Genomic DNA, 19,302 nt, shown 5'->3' on the forward strand with positions numbered 1-19,302 from the left:
TGTCTCCTCATGGCTTGATCGGTCATTTCTTTTTCGTGTTAATAATATTCCATTGTCTGGATGTGCCATGCCTTGCCGCTCCTTCGGAAATGCTGGTAGTTCTTAATGTCTAGACCTGCTCTGTCTGATGCACGGGCTGCTAGCTACATAACATTTAAATTAAATGGCTGCTTAGATTTAAAATAATTAACATTAAGTAAAATTAAACATTCAGTTTCTCAGTCACATTAGCTACAGAGACTGCTCGGTAGCCCCATGTGGCTGGCGGGTACTGTTTTAGCCCAGATACAGGGCAGCTCTGCTCATTCAGAAGGTTCTACTGCATACATAGCCCTGCTCTAGACTATTGATGTGGTCACTAGGCATGTTATTTTTTTTTTTAATTTTTAATTTTTTTGCCTGCACCACGCGGCTTGGGGGATCTTAGTTCCCAAACCAGGGATTGAACCCGGTCCCTCAGCAGTGAAAGCCTGGAGTCCTAACCACTGGACAGCCAGGGCATTCCCACTTCCCACTAGGCATGTTAATGTATTGAGGTTCTACGGTAGTTCGATGCCTTGTCTAATTAATGTACGTTCACTAATTTAATCCCATTCACAGCCCTGTGGGTGTGGTGCTGTTGCTATTCCCATTTTACACAGGAAAATCTGAAGGTCAGAAAGGTTAAGTGATACATCCAATGTCGCACAGTTAGTGGCGGCGGGGCCAGGACTGGATGGAGCCAGGTGTCCCCGACGCCAGGACACTCTCCTCAGATGCTAAGCATCCTGCCGGTCATCTGCTCCGTGACAGCTGCTCCTTCACTTCCGGTCCTAAAATCCTCCCTCAGCAGGGGTTGCACATAATCCATCGTTTACAGATGAGAAAACTGAGATTTCAAAATGTGAGTGAATGTCTGCGGTCCCAGAGGGGAAGTCATCGGCAGGACAGCGGCTGGACGCCCGGCCCCTCCCGGCCAGACCGGCAGCCTTTGTTCCGCCCTGCTTTCCGGGATGCAGGGGCTGTCTCGTACTTCGGCGGCACCGAAGCAGTCAGCACAAAGCCTTTGGCAGAGCCAGATCTCTGCTTGCCGAGGGACGCGGAGAGGAGAGACCACAGTCTAGCTTCCTCCCCGCCGGGAGCTGTGAGGGGTTTGTGAGACTAGAATGTCTTTCACATGCCTTCCTGGGCCATGGTTTGCCTTCTTCTGAGAAAGACAGGAAGCAGACGTGAGGTGGTGAAGAAGCACACGGCACTGGCCGTCGGGAGCAATGACTCATTCATTCACCAGCGTTCGACACTTATTGGGCACCCACTGCATGCCAAACCCTGAGACAAGATGGGTCCAGATGTGAGCAAGGAAGCTGGGAAGGCCATGTGCAAATTCAAAGCTGGAGCCAGAGACAGAGGACGCCCTGGGAGCAGCAGGCAAGCAGTGGCGGGATGGGAGGGGCGAGACCGGGCCAGATGCTGTCTTTTGCAGACACAAAACTTGTGGAGGATGAAGTGGCCTCCTTGGAGAATGCCGGGTAAATGCTAAAAGCAAGATCAATTTCTGACTTTTTCTCTATATAGGAGAAGCCTCCTGACCCTGGTGGAGGTGCCTGTAGCTACAGAACCAACTGTGATTTCATATTTACGGCTGGAATTTACAGCTCTGCCCTCCCAACCCCCTAAGACAGCCAAGGTCCCTTCAAATGGACATCTGAGCTTGGGCTGATTTTCGGTACTTCCTGGGGAGAAGAAAGAAAAGAAAAGAGTTGGGAGGATGATGGTGGAGGGAGGAAGTGTCTGCCTTCAGGTCTTGGGAGAGACAGTCACTGGGTGGTGACTATTGAGTGGACGTGCACGGCCCCCCCTGGACCACAAGGCCAAGGCAGGTGGGGAGCAGGGCAGTTTTCTAGAATTCTTGTACAATCCCTGTGCAGACTTGCGCCCACCCCCTGGAGCCTCGCCCCAGCAGCTCAGGAACAGCTGGAGGACGCGGCAGCTGCTGGCCTTAGCTGAGTGCGTGGCTGGTGCGGCCGTCCCCATCGCTCAGGTCCTGGCCCCACCTGCCGCTGCAGCTTCGTGCCCTCCCTGCCCTGGAGACGTGACCACTGCTGCTCCTTGTGCGCCCCTCCCCCCGGGGCCGGACCTGAGCCCCCAGCCCTTTCTCCTGCCCGCCTGCTCCTCTGTGGCCGCCCTGCTCAGCATACCCTCCATCACTTCTGTAGCCCCTGTCCTCCTCCAGTACTTTTTCCTGCTTGCGTGGTGCCGAGTCTGGAGACAGAATCTCAGATCCCACTGGCTGAGCAGATGGGGTGCTGCTGTCCAGCTCTGCTGTTTGCCTCCCGCCCCTGCCCTCTCCTCAGACACAGGTGACCAGAGCGACCCTTTTAAGCGTCAGTTGCCTCTTGCCATTCCTTGACTCGGGGCTCTAATGGCTGCCATTCATTCTGAGAGCAGAGGCCAGATTCCCTTCATCAAGGGACAACAAAGTTTTACACGGCCTGACCCCGGCCCATCACTCCCCCGCCCACTCACTTGGCTCCAGCCACACTGGCCCCCTGGCCGCTCCTCACATGTGCCAGCTCACCCTGGACAAGGGCGGCCCGCTTCTCCTGTCCCTGGGGGGCTCTTCCCCTGGATGCCCACGTCGCTCACTTCTCTGCTACCTTCAGTGTAGACCAGCCAGGCTAGAAAGAGAGCTTTGCAAAAGGATAAGATGAGAAAAACATCCAAATTCACCTCCCCCACCTCCTTCCCTTCCCTTCTGGCAGTCTCTAGTCCCTTCACTCTGGTTTTCTTTTTCTCCGGAGCATGTGCCAGACGTGGCTGAATCCGGGGCTCAGCCACCTCTGAAATCTCTCCCATCTCACAGCTCTTCTTTCCTCTGGTTCAGTTTCACTCCCTTCTCCACAGTGTTGGCAAAATAGCCTCCAGCCTCTCTGGGCTTTAGCCTTCAGTTTGCAAACCCAGTACAAAAAGCAGACTCCATTTCTAATGGTTCCTGAAAGAGGACAAGGGCTGATCCTCCCTGGACCAACTTGAGACTTGGCTTATTTTTGAACCACACTGTGTGGCCAGGGGAGGGGACCCTTCTGCTTGGTGAGGCCCGGGTCACATATCTGTCCCTGGAAATGGAGTGGGGGTGGGATAAGCCCTGCCCAAAGCACCGAGCTTGAAACTGATGAGCAATGGTTCCCAAAGGGAGATTCGGGCACAGCTCCCAGGAGAAGGGGAGATGGATCCAGGGCAGATGAGAAGACTCCATATTCACTGGGTTCCCCCCAACCACTTCCCCGTTTGCTTCCCAGCTCTTCCCCCTGGGCCCATCCTGTCTGCACCCTGCAGTCATTTTGAGCTCACAAAATATACTGTATCATCTGTTACTCTCCTGTTAGTAAGTCTTTGGTGCCTAGAGGTTACAGTCCAAGCATCTTAGACCAGCATTAAAAGCCACCGCAGATCGGCCTCACCTCATCTTTCCCATCTTGTCTCCTTGAAAGCTCTCAGCCTGGCCTGGTGGGGCTGCTCGCTGCCGAATCCCCCTCCCATGCTTTCTCTGCGTGAGCCCCCCCCCCCGCAAATATAGCGGTGTCGCCTCCAACCCGACCACTTCCTTCAATACCTGGCCTTTCTGAAGCCCTAGAATATTGACCACTTCTGGCCTTTCCTATACATTGTCCTACATTGTTAGCTATCCACTCAAGACCTCTCCCTCCATTCCTCCAAGCCCGTGGTGGGTCACTTGAGGGTCGAGACCATCTTGCATGTTCCCCGTAGCCCCAGCTGTGAGAACCCGATAAATCATGGCTGCTTGTTTAGGTGCCACTCTTCCTACATATCAGCCTGATTCCAGAGAGCTTGCCTCTGCCTCCTCAGGCCCTGCAGCTGGATGCTGAGACTGTGGGTTGTGTGTGACACTAAGGACAAGTCCGTGGGTCAAGTCAGTGGGCTGTCCCCCCCTTCTCTCTTCCTGTCTCCTTCCTCAAAAGGAGGGATTTCCTCACCAGGGGTCAGTGTGATCCCTCAGATTGTTCCTAGTGGTCTCTTGTCCTCTGGAGATGGGTTCCGTGCTCTCATATAACTGGTCAATCCCTGCTTTCTTGTCTTCACCCCTCCCCCACTGCTTGCCCCCCTGCTTGCCCCCCTGCTTCCCCCACTTCACACTCTCCCTCGGACACTGCCATGCTGTTGCGGGCACTGCCCTCCAGCCAGGAGCGCTGGCCGTGTGACCTTGAGCTCTCTGAGTCTCAGTACTCAGATTGTAAGGTAGAGATGCAGGATGTACTTCACAGTTATCACACAGACCAAATGAATAAGGCATGAAAACGCTTTTGATGGCGCTAGAGGCATAGCGAGCGCTCAGCTTCTGGTGATGGAGCACAGTCCGTCTCTCTCACCTGCTGCCTCTTTGGTCACCGCTGACATGAGACCGCCATCTAGTAGGCTTGCCGCTGACCACTGTGAGGGGCTGGCGGGGATGGGGGCCAAGTCAGGCCCCACGTCCTCCTGGGGCAGGGAGCGTGGATGTCTGCTCTGGCTCTGAGGTGTGAGCATGCGGCTGTCGTGCCTCTGTGGGTCCCTAGCCCAGTCCCCAGGCGTGGATCTGCCAGCATCTCCAGTGGTCTCCCTGCTAATCAGAGGGTGGAACAGAAATCCTAATCTGACCCGCACGTGGCTCTGGGTCACTTTTCCTACCAACTCCTGCTTCATGCTGTAGGTGGTACACAGGGCAGGGGGCTATGCTGAGTTTGCAGGTTTTCATTTTTATGAAGCTCAGGCCCACCTTCCCTCCACTCTTTAGCAATTTTCCAGATCATCAGGTAGAATGAGTGTGTTGATGGGGCCATATCCAGTGCTCCTATGGTACAGAGACCTTCAAGTGAACGGGAATAAAATAAACCAAGAGTGGCTCTGTGAGGATAAAGTCCTACCGTGAGAACGAGCTTTAGAGTCACACCCCCGTTCTGAATCATAAAGAAGTCGAGAACTTGAGCCCAGAAAGGAAGAAGGAACAGGGAGAAGAAGCAGAACTCAGTAACACGGCACAGCATTTCCAAGAGTGTGTGCACCTGCCCCTCCAGAGCTGACTAGGTGGGCAAACTGCTCGGAGAACGACGCGTGTGCCACCACCCACTGGAGCTCTGCGGTGCACATCGATGTAACCTCAGAAGTCGTAAAGGGAAAAAAATGTGTTTGACTTGATGTAGCTGAGTTTTTGCCAGATTAGATGGGTAGAGCTACACTTTTTTTCTGCATAACGACTATGAACACTTCACAGAGCTGTTGTTTCTCAGAGTATGTCATCAACCATGCAAAGTTATACACAGCTCCATATTGGACCCTGTGTACATTGTAGGAGTTCATTCACTCATTCAAAAATATTTTTGATCCCCTACTGTGCGCCAGACCCTTAGGCCCAATGATGAGAAAGACAAATCCTCTACCTCATGGAGCCTACCTTCTCCTGGGCAGAGACTGACAAAAAGCACACCAGATGGTGACAAGTAGGGTAAACAAGGGTCCCTGTCTGCAGAGAAGGTGGGAGGGATGGACTAGAATTTCAGGTGTGTGTATGTGGGGGGTAGATAAGTCACCCAGACATCATCCCAGGAGAGGAAGCGTCAGGGCCTGGCCCCAGATGTGGGATGTGCAGCCTGGGTCTGAAGAGCTGAAAGGAAGCCAGTGAGTTTGTGAGGGGCGGGCGTGGGGTTTAAGGGACAGGAGGAAGGAGGTGTCAGAGTGGGTGCTGGAATGATTCTTTCAGAGGCTCAGAGAAGGGGAGGCCTGGGGAAGGGGCAGGAGTGAAGGAAGGGTAGTAGAAAGACCTCATGGCATTCCACACGTGGGGAACGATCACAAGGGAAGGTGGGAGGTGGAGAGCACAGCACATGCTCTGGGCTTGAGGTCACAGGGTGTGGACTCAAGTCCCCCCACCCCCCCAAATCTCCGTCCCACAGTTACCAGGCAGGAGAGCAGCAGCCCTCCCCAGGATGCTGGGTGGTTATACATGATGCTGTGTGGTTATGTGTGTGCCAAGTGCCACAGAAAGGGAGGGGATGGTTTCCACAGAAACAGGTACTCGGGCACCTTTGCCAGCAGTGATGTGTGAACCGCTCTATTCCATCACGGTTCAGGTAGAGGCAGGAGGCTGGTCTCTAGGATGCAATGGACATCTTTCTTGCTCTTAATGCCCTCTCCCAATCCCCACGCCTCAATGAGATAAGAAATAGGTACTATTGCCCATCACGTTTTAGAAACAGGGAGACAGTGAGAGCAGTTAGGAGTTTTGTTTGAGTTCTTCCTGGAGCTCAACACTTGGAAGTGGAGCCAAGATAGGGCTCCACAGTTGTGTCTGTTCTGCTGACCATGACTCATTTCCAGAAGCTAGCCATGCATTCTATAAAAAGTTTTAATTGTGGTAAAATACGCATAACATAGAATAACATCTTAACCGTTTTTAAGTGTACAGTTGAGTGTTAAGTGCATTCACATTGTTGTGTAACCCATCCCCAGACGTCCTTTCATCTTACAAAATAGAAACTCTGCCCATTAAACAAGAATTCCCCCGTTACCCCTCCCCCCAGCCCCCGGCAACCACCATTCTACTTTCTGTCTCTATGAATTTGATGGCTCTGGGGATCTCTGATAAATGGAATCATACAATATTTATCTTTTTGTGACAGGTTTTCTTCACTTAGCATAATGTCCCCAAGGTTTGTCCATGTTATATGTGCCAGAATTTCTTTCTTCTGTAACACTGGATAATGTTCCATTATATATATTTATCCATGCTTCCATCAGTGGACACGGGGGTTGCTTCCTTCTTTTGGCTATTGTGAATAACACTGCTTTGAACACAGGTGTATGAATATCTGTTTGAGACCCCATCTTCAATTCTTGTCCAGAAGTAGAATTGCTGAATGGAAAATATGGTGATTGTATTTTCAATTTCTTGAGAAACCTTCACACTGTTTTTCATAGTAACTACACCACTTTACCTTCCCACATACAAGGCACAAGAGTTCCAATTCCTCCACATCTTTGCCAACACTTCTATTTTATGTTTTTGTTTCTTTGTTTGTTTGGTTTGACTTTCTTTTATTATAGTCATCCCATTGGGTGTGTATGTCTCATTGTGGTTTTGATTTGCATGTTTTTAATGATTAGTGATGTTGACTGCATTTTCATGTGATTTTTGGCCATCTGTGTATCTTCTATTCACGTCCTTTGGCCATTTTTAAGAGGGTTGTTTGTTTGCTAGTCAAGAAATTTTAATGATCACTGGGATAAGGTAATAAATATAAAGGAATAGGGCAAGCTGGGCTAAGAGTTTATCAGCCCGGACTCCAATATCCCAGCTGGCCAAACCTCTCACCCTCCCCACGGACATGGCGAAGCCTCCGATTCAGGGTGGCTGTTGACACTAGTGGTGAGAAATTCTGCCCCCCGAGAAATGACTGGGGAGAATCAGGGCTGGCTTTAGGGCCCTACCGTTCATCCAAACTGAGGTTGAAGAAGAAATTATTTCTGTGTAAACAAAAATTTTTGTCCCTTCCCTTTTCCCTTTTTCAGCCCAATCTGAAGTATTACTATATCCACAGCAACCACAGCAACTAGAACCCCCACCATCCCGACCACCACCACTGCTACCAGCATGGATCACGAGCTCACCGTGGACCACATCTGGTGCCCCCAGATGGAATCCGTCGGTGTTCAAATCCCTAGGTGAGAAATCGCCAGCCATTAAGTCATCTGATTGGCTAAACATCCTAAGCATCTGAAAATGAGAAGACAATGTGCGTCTTCTTTTTTTGTTTTTCATCCGTACCAGAAAGTAATGAAGCGGTGGTTGGGAATTTTAAGCAGCAGCTTCAGTCAGGCTGGGTGGTTTACAGAGATTAACTTACCCCCTTGGAGTGCTCAGCAACCAACCAGAAGGCTTTCCCCAACCAAGCAATTTTCTAATTAAGTGATAATTGTTTTTTGGAGGTTTCTTTCTCCCCCTGGGTAGCCTAGAGAAAGATAAACAGCTGCAGGAATCAATAAGCATCAAGGTCATAGGCTGAATTATTTACCAGTTCTCTGCTATTTATCTCAAACTTTCCTCTCTACAAGGAAAAAATTGTGTCTACTTCACATGAGATTTAGAACGTACCTAGTTTAGTTTCACAGTTGTTATTACTGTCTTTACCTTTTTATGACCGAGCAAAATTGCTGTTTCGCTAACAAAGTCTAGAGAGTGGGAGCATGGAAGGCTGTGATGCCAGGGTTCATTCACTGGGCTGGGCCCTAAGCTGTAGGAGTACTGGGGTTGGGGGATGGGCAGCAAAAGATGCAGGCTGTCTGCACCTAGCCCCATACACTGCTTATTTTCATGATTACTACAATGTCTCCCTAACAGCCCTCCTAACCTTCTGGTTCTTGTCCCACCCACTGTGGATGCCGCAATCTTCGGTCAAAATGATCTTTCCTAAACACAAATCTGTCAATTCTCTATGAAGAAGTCTCTAGGATGATCTAAATCCACATAAGGAACCCAGCCGTACATCCCTTATGGGTTTTGCAGCATCGTTCCCCTGTGCACACCTGGCCTCATGTCCTACTGCTCCCTGACTTCCGCACTAAATTCCTGCCGTACTTTGAGTTCTTCAAACCTACCACGCTCTATCCCCTCAGGGTCACCTCAGCTGTTGGTCCTGCTGGAATAATATCCTTCTCTTTCCCAGGGTAAGCCCAACTCATCTACATTCTGTTAGCCCCCCCCTCCCCTTTTAAGTCTGGGTGATTGCCACTTCCTGGGTCCCCCCAGAGCACACGTCCCAACCCCCATGACATGTCTTGGGTCATTTGAGATGAAGGACCATCCTTATATGAGCATGTATAATATCACTAATAATAGTTCAATATCTAGTCTATAATAGATAGTCAATACCTATTTGTGCAGTTGATGAAGGAATCTCATAAGTTACCTTGGGCCACGGAGAAGGAAATGGGGCTCAGGGAAAGTGTTGCCTGGTAGAATGTTGCTGTGAAATTGTAACTAAGCCTCTCTGCAAAGCACCTTGCTTGCCTAACAGAAAATAGCTGTGAAGGTTTAAAGAAAGCACGATATGCTATAAAAATTAATATTAAAACTCAATATATTGAGAGTTGGTTATTTTTTTATAAGATTGTTATTCCTCTAAGCCAACCTGCCCATTTCCATGTATTTTACTATCAAATCAATTCGTGTACAACCTTCAATAACCTGTTCTATAAAACAACAAGATATCTGCACCAAAAATATGTACTTTTTGGTGAGTCCTTCACTTTTTCAGACCATTAGCATATTCAATAACAGGTACAGGAATAAGGAGAGATTCAGGGGACCACCTAGGCAAGATAGGTATGCGTGACCTCTACCAATTCCGAGTTGAGTTAGAAGCACCTACACCCCAAATCAAGTTGACTTAATGTTATTTCATGTCCTTTGCAGGCACATTACCAGTTTTTCTTCTTTGGCTGGTAGGTAACTTTGAGTCACCTCTATATGTTTATAGGGTGCCAAATATTTGGATGGAAGGCTATGTGATAAACATGAACAGAATATCTGGGTAGATAACTCAGATTTTCTTTATTTGGAGTTTTGAGTGCTTTGTAGACAAATCTAAGACACGTGGTCTCCTATCTGAGGTCCTTCATCTTCCTTGTGGTCTTGGATGTTGATCCTGGCTCCAGGCCAGGGACCAGGCGCTCTGGCTCAGTGTGCTTGCAGGGCTGTGAGCAGCTTTGAAAGAGCTCCTTGATCTCTATTAAGGGTGTAGATACCAATAATGCACTCATTTTCCCACTTGCTTTCTCACTCCTCCATTAGTGACCAGAAACTATTAGTGAATGACCAGAATCAGTCTGGCTGCTTGGTGAGATTAGAAGACTTTTACTTGTCTTGCAACTGCTTGTAGGAAGCCAGGTGCAGCATGAGGTTATCGTGAACTCACTTTCTCTCTCTGCATCTCTCCTATTAAGTAACGCCACCCTGGGGCTTGTTCCTGATAAAGCAGCTTTGTAGAATGCAAAGTGATGGGTCTCCACACAACCCTGGTTATTATTCTCCATCCAGGGATGGCTTAAGTTAAGTAAGGCAACATGTTGGCAACAGTCAACAGTCAGGAGGCAACAGTCCCTCCTGAGAATCTTGGTTTTAATTCTGAGACAGTGTTTATCTTGAGAAGAGATTTTTCAGAGGTTAGATAGGGCCAGGCCTACATAGGGGCTGAGAGGCTGGATAGGACGCACCACTGGCTATTTGGAAGGATTCAAATAACTCTACAGCAGGAACTCGAACCAGCTTTGCGGAATATTCTGAAACCCAATTCTTCACATTAATCATTCTAATCCTAACATCCAGAGACTGGAGGGGAGCAGTGTCCCCATGAGGACCACTGAAAGGAAAATCCTGAGAATAAATGGAAAGTGCTGGAAGTAGGAGCAGCTGAACTGAGAGCCCAGAAAGCCTGCAGCCCAGAAAAAGCTGGTTTAGGATCAGGCAAATGATTAGGTGATTAGGAAATCCTACGCAGTACAGTGAGCAGGCATGCTTATTATTCTTCTTTCACTGATTCGATACCAGCAGAGGTTTGGAAGGGTGAGGGCATATCCCATGCCACACAGGTTGACCCTTGAATCTATATATGTGTATTGTTTTCCCTTACTGAAAAACTGCATTTACTGTTTATCCATAGAACCTCTCTACTTTCTTAAAGACTATCAATCAACTGCCCTGTTTTTTAAGAAATACGTTGATTCTATCATAGACAAAGTTAGCAAGCATTAAAGTAGGGATTGGATACTCTTTTCAAAGTCCCTGTCCCCAATTAAAAAGTGATAGCACGTTCTAATTGTTTGCTTTAAATCGGGATAACACAGGGCTTGCATAAGAAATTTGAGATACCATGCAAAGTCACCAAATTTTCTTGGGCAAAGAAAATTAAAGAAGTACTATATTAGTTGGGATTTATTCTAAGCTGCTATTACAGAGACCCACTCAGTGCAATGCTTAAATGAGAATTCAAAATCTCAGACTTTTTATTAAAAGTACTTCTCAGCCAGTAGACAGGTGGACAGAAACTTAGGACACACACACACACACACACACACACCTTTCCTTTTAAGGCACAACTAGGAAGTGGCAGCCCTCAGTCACATGGCCACACAGCCAAGCAAGGCTGGGAAACCAGCCTTCAGCTGGGTACCGGTGTTCCCAGGTAAGAACCAGGAATTCTGTTACTGAAGGAAGAAGGGTCAAATGATATTGGTGGACAGTTTGCAGGTTCTTCCACAGGTGCACACACAGAAGGTATGTAGGACAACATGGAACTCAAGATATTAAACTACTACTTGGACTGAGGTTGTAATTGAAATAAAAAAGAGGAGAAAAAGGAACTTGAGGTAGGTAAATGGCAGTCCTCCCAGACTTAGATAAAGAGGATCAAACATAGATATGTATGTTGCAATTAGAAGAGGAAAGGAGTATGTAGTCCACTTTCAAGTCCTTTAAATTTGGTCCAAACTAGCCTAAATGGGGCTCAGCTCTATTCAGTTGTGTTGCTTGATAGTGGCAGTCCCATAAGGCAGTTCTCTTTAATTGGGCTGGATTTGAAAATTTGTAATTCTTTAGCTCTTTATTTTGAAATGTCCCTCTTTATTCCCGGTGATATCACATGTTCTGGAGTCTACATTATCTGAAATTAACAGTCTCTCCAGCTTTCTTATTGATAATGGTTTGCTTTTTTTTTTTTTTTTTTTTGGCGGTACGTGGGCCTCTCACTGTTGTGGCCTCTCCCGTTGCGGAGCACAGGCTCCAGACGCGCAGGCTCAGCGGCCATGGCTCACGGGCCCAGCTGCCCCGCGGCATGTGGGATCTTCCCGGACCGGGGCACGAACCCGTGTCCCCTGCATTGGCAGGCGGACTCTCAACCACTGCGCCACCAGGGAAGCCCTGCTTAACATTTTTTTTTATACATACCTGTGTCTTCATATTTAAAGAGGTTTCTTGTAGACAAGACATAGTTGAGTCTTGCGCATGTATTCAGTCTGACAATTTCTGCCTTTTATTTGATGCGTTTAGACCATTTATATTTAATGTGATTATTGATATGGTTGGATTTAAGTCTACCATGTTGCTACTGGTTTTCCTTTTGTTTCATGTGCTCTTTGATCTTATGTCATCATTTTCTGTGGCTTTTTTGGATTAATTAAGGATTTTCTATGATTCCATTTTATGTCCACTACTGGCTAATTAGTTACATTTTTTGTTTTATTTAATTTAATTTAATTTTTATTTTTTAGTGGTTGTTCTAGGGTTTATAATATGCCCTTAACTTATCATAGACTGTTTTGAAACAATATTACATCATTTCTTATATAATGTAAGATCCTTACAACAGAACACTTACATTCTCCTGTTCATCCTTTGTGCTATTTGGATTGTACATTTTACATATACATATATTATAAAACTCCATAATATGTTACTATTTTTTTGCTTTGAACATTCATTTATCTTTTGAGAAATTAAAAGATGAGGAAAAAAGGAAATATTAATATTTTAAAATACTTTTTATTTCTTTGTGTAGATCTATAGTTCCATCTGTTACAATTTTTCTTCTGCCCAAATAACTTCTTTCAACATTCCTTGTAGGACTGATATACTGGTAGTAAATTCTTTCAGCTTTTGTTTGCCAGAAATAGGTTTTATTTTGTCTTCAGTTTTAAAGGCTATTTTCACTGAATATTATGAAATTGTACAGAAATAGTAGTTATAATATGAGGGTCTTTTTAATGAGGAATTGTGAATATTCACTAAAATGAGTTGGCCAAAATGTTTGTCTGTACACCACTGGCCAGTTTTATTACATGGCGGGAATGTAATTATTTTGTTGAACAAAATAATTTTTTTTAACTGGGGTATAGATTTTTTTAAATTGGTATATAGTTGCTTTACAATGTTGTGTTAGTTTCTGCTGTACAGTGAAGTGAATCAGCTGTATGTTTACATATATCCCCTCTTTTTTTGATTTCCTTCTCATTTAGGTCACCAAAAAGCACTGAGTAAAGTTCCCTGTGCTATACAGCAGGTTTTCATTAGTTATATGTTTTATGCATATTAGTGTATATATGTCAATCCCAATCTCGCAATTCATCTGACCCCCACCCTCCCCGCTTGGTGTCCATATGTTTGTTCTCTACATCTGTGTCTCTGTTTCTGCTTTGCAAACAGTTTCTTCTGTACCATTTTTGTAGATTCCACATATATGTGTTAATATACGATATTTGTTTTTCTCTTTCTGATATATTTCACTCTGCATGACAGTCTCTAGGTCCATCCATGTCTCTACAAATGATCCAATTTAATTCCTTTTTATGGCTGAGTAATATTCCATTGTATGTATGTACCACATCTTCTTTATCCATTCATCTGTCGATGGACATTTAGGTTGCTTCCACGTCCTGGCTATTGTAAATAATGCTGCAGTGAACATTGGGGTGCATGTGTCTTTTTGAATTATGGTTTTCTCAGGGTATATGCCCAGTAGTGGGATTGCTGGGTCAAATGGTAATTCTATTTTTAGTTTTTTAAGGGACCTTCATGCTGTTCTCCACAGTGGCTGTATCAATTTACATTCCCATCAACAGTGTAAGAGGGTTCCCTGTTCTCCACACCCTCTCCAGCATTTAACAAAATAATTTTTAATAAAAACTTAAAATGATTGTAGTAAGTATGAATTCAACATGTACTCATTTTTCTCTACATTGACAGTGGTTTTTGTTGTTTTCATTTTTTGTTTTTTTTTTTTAAACAGTGGTTTACAAACATTGATGGTGTATATCCTGGAGGGCTTGAAGCTATGAGGAACAGAGGAGGGATATTCCTGGGTGAGGGTGTGGTGTGTGTGTGTGCAGGAGTTCTAACTGAAGCCCAGTAATTGAAGCTTGAAGCATGACTATAGGGATTCCTCTATTGACAAAGACATTGAGCAGCCACTCAAGTTGTAGATGAGAGAATAAATATCTCTGTTCCACTTTGTCTTTCGTCCCTCAACACTGTAAAGCAGATAGGACTGAAAATTATCAGGATGTGAAATTAATACTCATGGACTTAATAGTGAAGGAATGGACAAAACATCAGAAGCATTTTAGAAAGTATCTTTTTGGACAACCAATCAGGGTACTTTGTTGGTCTGTCTCTAAAAGGAGCCACACACTGGATAAACAGTCATTTTATTTTATTTATTTATTTTTTAATATCTTTATTGGAGTATAATTGCTTTACAATGTTGTGTTAGTTTCTGCTGTACAACAAAGCAAATCAGCTATATGTACACATATATCCCCCATCCCCTACCTCTTGAGCCTCCCTCCCACCCTCCCTATCCCACCCCTCTAGGTGGTCACAAAGCCCCGAGCTGATCGCCCTGTGCTATGCGGCTGCTTCCCACTAGCTACCTGTTTTACATTTTGTAGTGTATGTATGTCAATGCTACTCTCTCACTTCGTCCCAGCTTCCCCTTCACCCCTGCATTCTCAAGTCCGTTCTCTATGTCTGTGTCTTCATTCCTGCCCTGCCACTAGGTTCATCTGCACCATTTTTTGAAAGATACATATAGCACAATGTTCATTGCAGCACTATTTAACAATAGCCAGGACATGGAAGCAACCTAAATGTCCATCGATAGATGAATGGATAAAGAAAATGTGGCACATGTATACAATGGAATATTACTCAGCCATTAAAAGAAATGAAATTGAGTTATTTGTAATGAGGTGGATGGACCTAGAGTCTGTCATACAGAGTGAAGTACGTCAGAAAGAGAAAAATACCGAATGCTAACGCACATATATAGTATCTAAAAAACAGTCATTTTAGAGCTTCCCTGTAAGGCATATTTCAGATGTTTTCCAGATGGGCACACTATTGACAAATAGTTTATCAAGAGTTTTATTAAAAAGTCAAGGCCAGGGTTGTCAAGCAGAGAAGCCGAATAGCACAGGGAGATCAGCTCGGTGCTTTGTGACCACCTAGAGGGGTGGGATAGGGAGAGTGGGAAGCAGACACAAGAGGGAGGGGATATAGGGATCTATGTATCCATATGGCTGATTCACTTTGTTATACAGCAGTAACTAACACAACAATGTAAAGCAATTATACTCCAATAAAGATGTTAAAAAAAAAAAAAAGATGACTTTCTTCTGGCCTCAGCTAATGGTTGCCAATGCGATTGCCAATAGCAGCTTGTTTCGAGGAAAAGAGAGCTTCCTACTCAGGTTGAGTGGGAAGGCATAGGAGTATATATGTGCCAGGCCATATATACTTTTAGGATTATGTTCAGATAAAGTCGTATTCAACTCTCATATACTCTTGTCTTCAATACCAAGGGTTACCCAATTTCTAGGTAGTCCAAGATATCCCCAAAAAGCATGATAATAATCTTTTTTATCTGATCTGTGCAATATTAGCTACCAATTACATAGGTCCCTCAATAATCCCCAAGGATAACTTGGAAACCATCTCGCCCAGCTGTACACCTTGCTTTGGCTATTCGGGGTCTTTTGTGTTTCCATACAAACTGTGAAATATTTTGTTCTAGTTCTGTGAAAAATGCCATTGGTATTTTGATAAGGATTGCCTTGAATCTGTTTGCTTTGGGTAGTATAGTCATTTTCACAATGTTGATTCTTCCAATCCAAGAACATGGTATAGCTCTCCATCTGCTTGTATCCTCCTTAGTTTCTTTCATCAGTGTCCTGTAGTTTTCTGAATACAGGTCTTTTGTCTGCTTAGGTGGTGTTATTCCTAGGTATTTTATTCCTTTTGTTGCAGTGGTAAATGGGAGTGTTTCCTTAATTTCTCTTTTAGATTTTTCATTATTAGTGTATAGGAATGCAAGAGATATTTGTGCATTAATTTTGTATCCTGCTACTTTACCAAATTCATTGATTAGCTCTAGTAATTTTCTGGTAGCATCTTTAGGATTCCCTATGTATAGTATCATGTAATCTGCAAACAGTGACAGTTTTATTCTTTTCCGATTTGGATTCCTTTTATTTCTTTTTCTTCTCTGATTGCTGGGGCTAAAACTTCCAAAACTATATTGACTAATAGTGAGCAACCTTGTTTTGTTCCTGATCTTAGTGGAAATGGTTTCAGTTTTTCACCATTGAGAATGATGTTGGCTGTGGGTTTGTCATATATGGCCTTTATTATGTTGAGGTAGCTTCCCTCTATGCCTACTTTCTGGCGAGTTTTTTACCATAAATTGGTGCTGAATTTTGTCAAAAGCTTTTTCTGCATCTATTGAGATGATCATATGGTTTTTATCCTTCAATTTGTCAATATGGTGTATCACATTGATTGATTTGCATATGTTGAAGAATCCTTGCATTCCTGGGATAAACCCCACTGGATCATGGTGTATAACCCTTTTAATGCACCACTGGATTCTGTTTGCTAGTATTTTGTTGAGGATTTTTGCATCTATGTTCATCGGTGATATTGGCCTGTAGTTTTCTTTTTTTGTGACATCTTTCTCTAGTTTTGGTATCAGGGTGATGGTGGCCTCGTAGAATGTGTTTGGGAGTGTTCCGCTCTCTGCTATATTTTGGAAGAGTTTGAGAAGGATAGGTGTTAGCTCTTCTCTAAATGTTTGATAGAATTCACCTGTCAATCCATCTGGTCCTGAGCTTTTGTTTGTTGGAAGATTTTTTTTTTTTTTTTGTGGTACGCGGTCCTCTCGCTGTTGTGGCCTCTCCCGTTGCGGGATGCACAGGCTCAGCGGCCATGGCTCACGGGCCTAGTCGCTCCGCGGCATGTGGGATCTTCCCGGACTGGGGCACGAACCTGCGTCCCCCGCATCGGCAGGCGGACTCTCAACCACTGCGCCACCAGGGAAGCCCCTGTTTGTTGGAAGATTTTTAATCACAGTTTCAATTTCAGTGGTTGTGATTGGTCTGTTCGTATTTTCTATTTCTTCCTGGTTCAGTCTCGGAAGGTTGTACTTTCTAGGAATTTGTCCATTTTTTTCAGGTTGTCCATTTTATTTGTGTAGTTGCTTGTAGTAATCTCTCATGAGCCTTCGTATTTCTGCAGTGTCAGTTGTTACTTCTCCTTTTCCGTTTCTAATTCTGTTTATTTGAGTCTTCTCCCTGTTTTTCTTGATGAGTTTGGCTAATGGCTTATCAATTTTGTTTACCATCTCAAAGAACCAGCTTTTAGTTTTATTGATCTTTGCTATCGTTCCCTTCATTTCTTTTTCATTTCTTTCTGATCTGATCTTTATGATTTCTTTCCTTCTGCTAACTTTGGGAGTTTTTGTTCTTCTTTCTTGAATTGCTTTAGGTGTAAGGTTAGGTTTTTTATTTGAGATGTTTCTAGTTTCTTGAGGTAGGATTGTATTGCTCTAAACTTCCCTCTTAGAACTGCTTTTGCTGCATCCCATAGGTTTTGGGTCGTCATGTTTTCATTGTCATTTGTTTCTAGGTATTTTTTGATTTCCTCTTTGATTTCTTCAGTGATCTGTTGGTTATTTAGTCACGTGTTGTTTACCCTCCATATGTTTGTAATTTTTACAGTTTTCCTGTAATTGATATCTAGTCTCATAGCATTGTGGTCAGAAAAGATACTTGATATGATTTCAATTTTCTTAAATTTACCAAGGCTTGATTACTATGATTGTGCTACTGTCGATTTCCCCTCTTATGGCTGTTAGCATTTGCCTTATGTATTGAGATGATCCTACGTTGGGTGCATAAATATTTACAATTGTTATATGTTCTTCTTGGATCGATCCCTTGATCATTATGTAGTGTCCTTCTTTGTCTCTTCTAATAGTCTTTATTTTAAAGTCTATTTCGTTTGCTATGAGAATTGCCATTCCAGCTCTCTTTTGATTTCCATTTGCATGGAATATCTTTTTCCATCCCCTCACTTTCAGTCTGTCTGTGTCCATAGGTCTGAAGTGGGCTTCTTGTGGACAACATATTTATGGGTCTTGTTTTTGTATCCATTCAGCCAGTTTATGTCTTTTGGTTGGAGCATTTAATCCATTTACATTTAAGGTAACTATCAATATGTATGTTCCTATTACCATTTTCTTAAATGTTTTGGGTCTGTTATTGTAGGTCTTTTCCTTCTTTTGTGTTCCTTGCCTAGAGAAGTTCCTTTAGTATTTGTTGTAAAGCTGGTATGGTGGTGCTGAATTCTCTTAGCTTTTGCTTGTCTCTGAAGGTTTTAATTTCTCTGTCAAACCTGAATGAGATCCTTGCTGGGTAGAGTAATCTTGGTTTGTTTTTTTCTTTTCATCACTTTATATATGTCCTGCCACTCCCTCCTGGCTCGCAGAGTTTTGTTGAGAGATCAACTGTTAACCTTATGGGGATTCCTTTGTTTGTTATTTGTTGCTCTTCCCTTGCTGCATTAAATATTTTTTCTTTGTATTTAATTTTTGATAGTTTGATTAATTTGTGCCTTGCCGTGTTCCTCCTTGGATTTATCCTGTATGGGACTCTCTGCGCTTTCTGGACTTGGTTGACTATTTCCTCTTCCATATTAGGAAAGTTTTCAACTATAATCTCTTCAAATATTTTCTTAGTCCCTTTCTTTTTCTCTTCTTCTTGTGAGAACCCTATAATTTGAATGTTGGTGTGTTTAATGTTGTCCCACAGATCTCTGAGATTGTCCTCAATTCTTTTCATTCTTTTTTCTTTATTCTGCTCTGCAGCAGTTATTTCCACTATTTTATCTTCCAGGTCACTTATCCGTTCTTCTGCCTCAGTTATTCTGCTATTGATTCATTCTAGAGAATTTTAAATTTCATTTACTGGGTTGTTCATCATTGTTTGTTTGCTCTTTAGTTCTTCTAGGTCCTTGTTGAACGTTTCTTGTATTTTCTCTATTGTGTTTCCAAGATTTGGGATCATCTTTACTATCATTACTCTGAATCTTTTTCAGGTAGACTGCCTATTTCCTCTTCATTTGTTTGGTCTGGTGGGTTTTTACTTTGCTTCTTCATCTGCTGCATATTTCTCTGGCTTCTCATTTTGCTTAACTTACTGTGTTTGGGGTCCTTTTTTCACAGGCTGCAGGTTCGTGGTTCCTGTTGTTTTTGGTGTCTATCACCAGTGGGTAAGGTTTGTTCAGTGGCTTGTGTAGGCCTCCTGGTGGAGGGGCTGGTGCCTGTGTTCTGGTGGATGAGGCTGGATCTTGTCCTTCTGGTGGGCAGGACTGTGTCTGGTGGTGTGTTTTGGGGTATCTGTGAGCGTATTATGATTTCAGGCAGCCTCTCTGCTAGTGGGTGG

The 19,302-nt window shown here is 44.2% G+C and overlaps 1 long non-coding RNA gene across 1 annotated transcript in view; it reads left to right on the top strand.

The window, feature by feature from the left end:
• The window catches only part of LOC125965292 (uncharacterized), a 378,088-nt gene that overhangs the window by 243,472 nt on the left and 115,314 nt on the right, over positions 1-19,302 (top strand). The window contains exon 3 of the long non-coding RNA XR_007479027.1: positions 7,543-7,695. This is a non-coding gene — a long non-coding RNA (uncharacterized LOC125965292). The remainder of the gene's footprint in view (positions 1-7,542; positions 7,696-19,302) is intronic.

Source organism: Orcinus orca, chromosome 8 (genome assembly GCF_937001465.1).
Source record: "Orcinus orca chromosome 8, mOrcOrc1.1, whole genome shotgun sequence".
NCBI classification, from domain to species: domain Eukaryota; kingdom Metazoa; phylum Chordata; class Mammalia; order Artiodactyla; family Delphinidae; genus Orcinus; species Orcinus orca.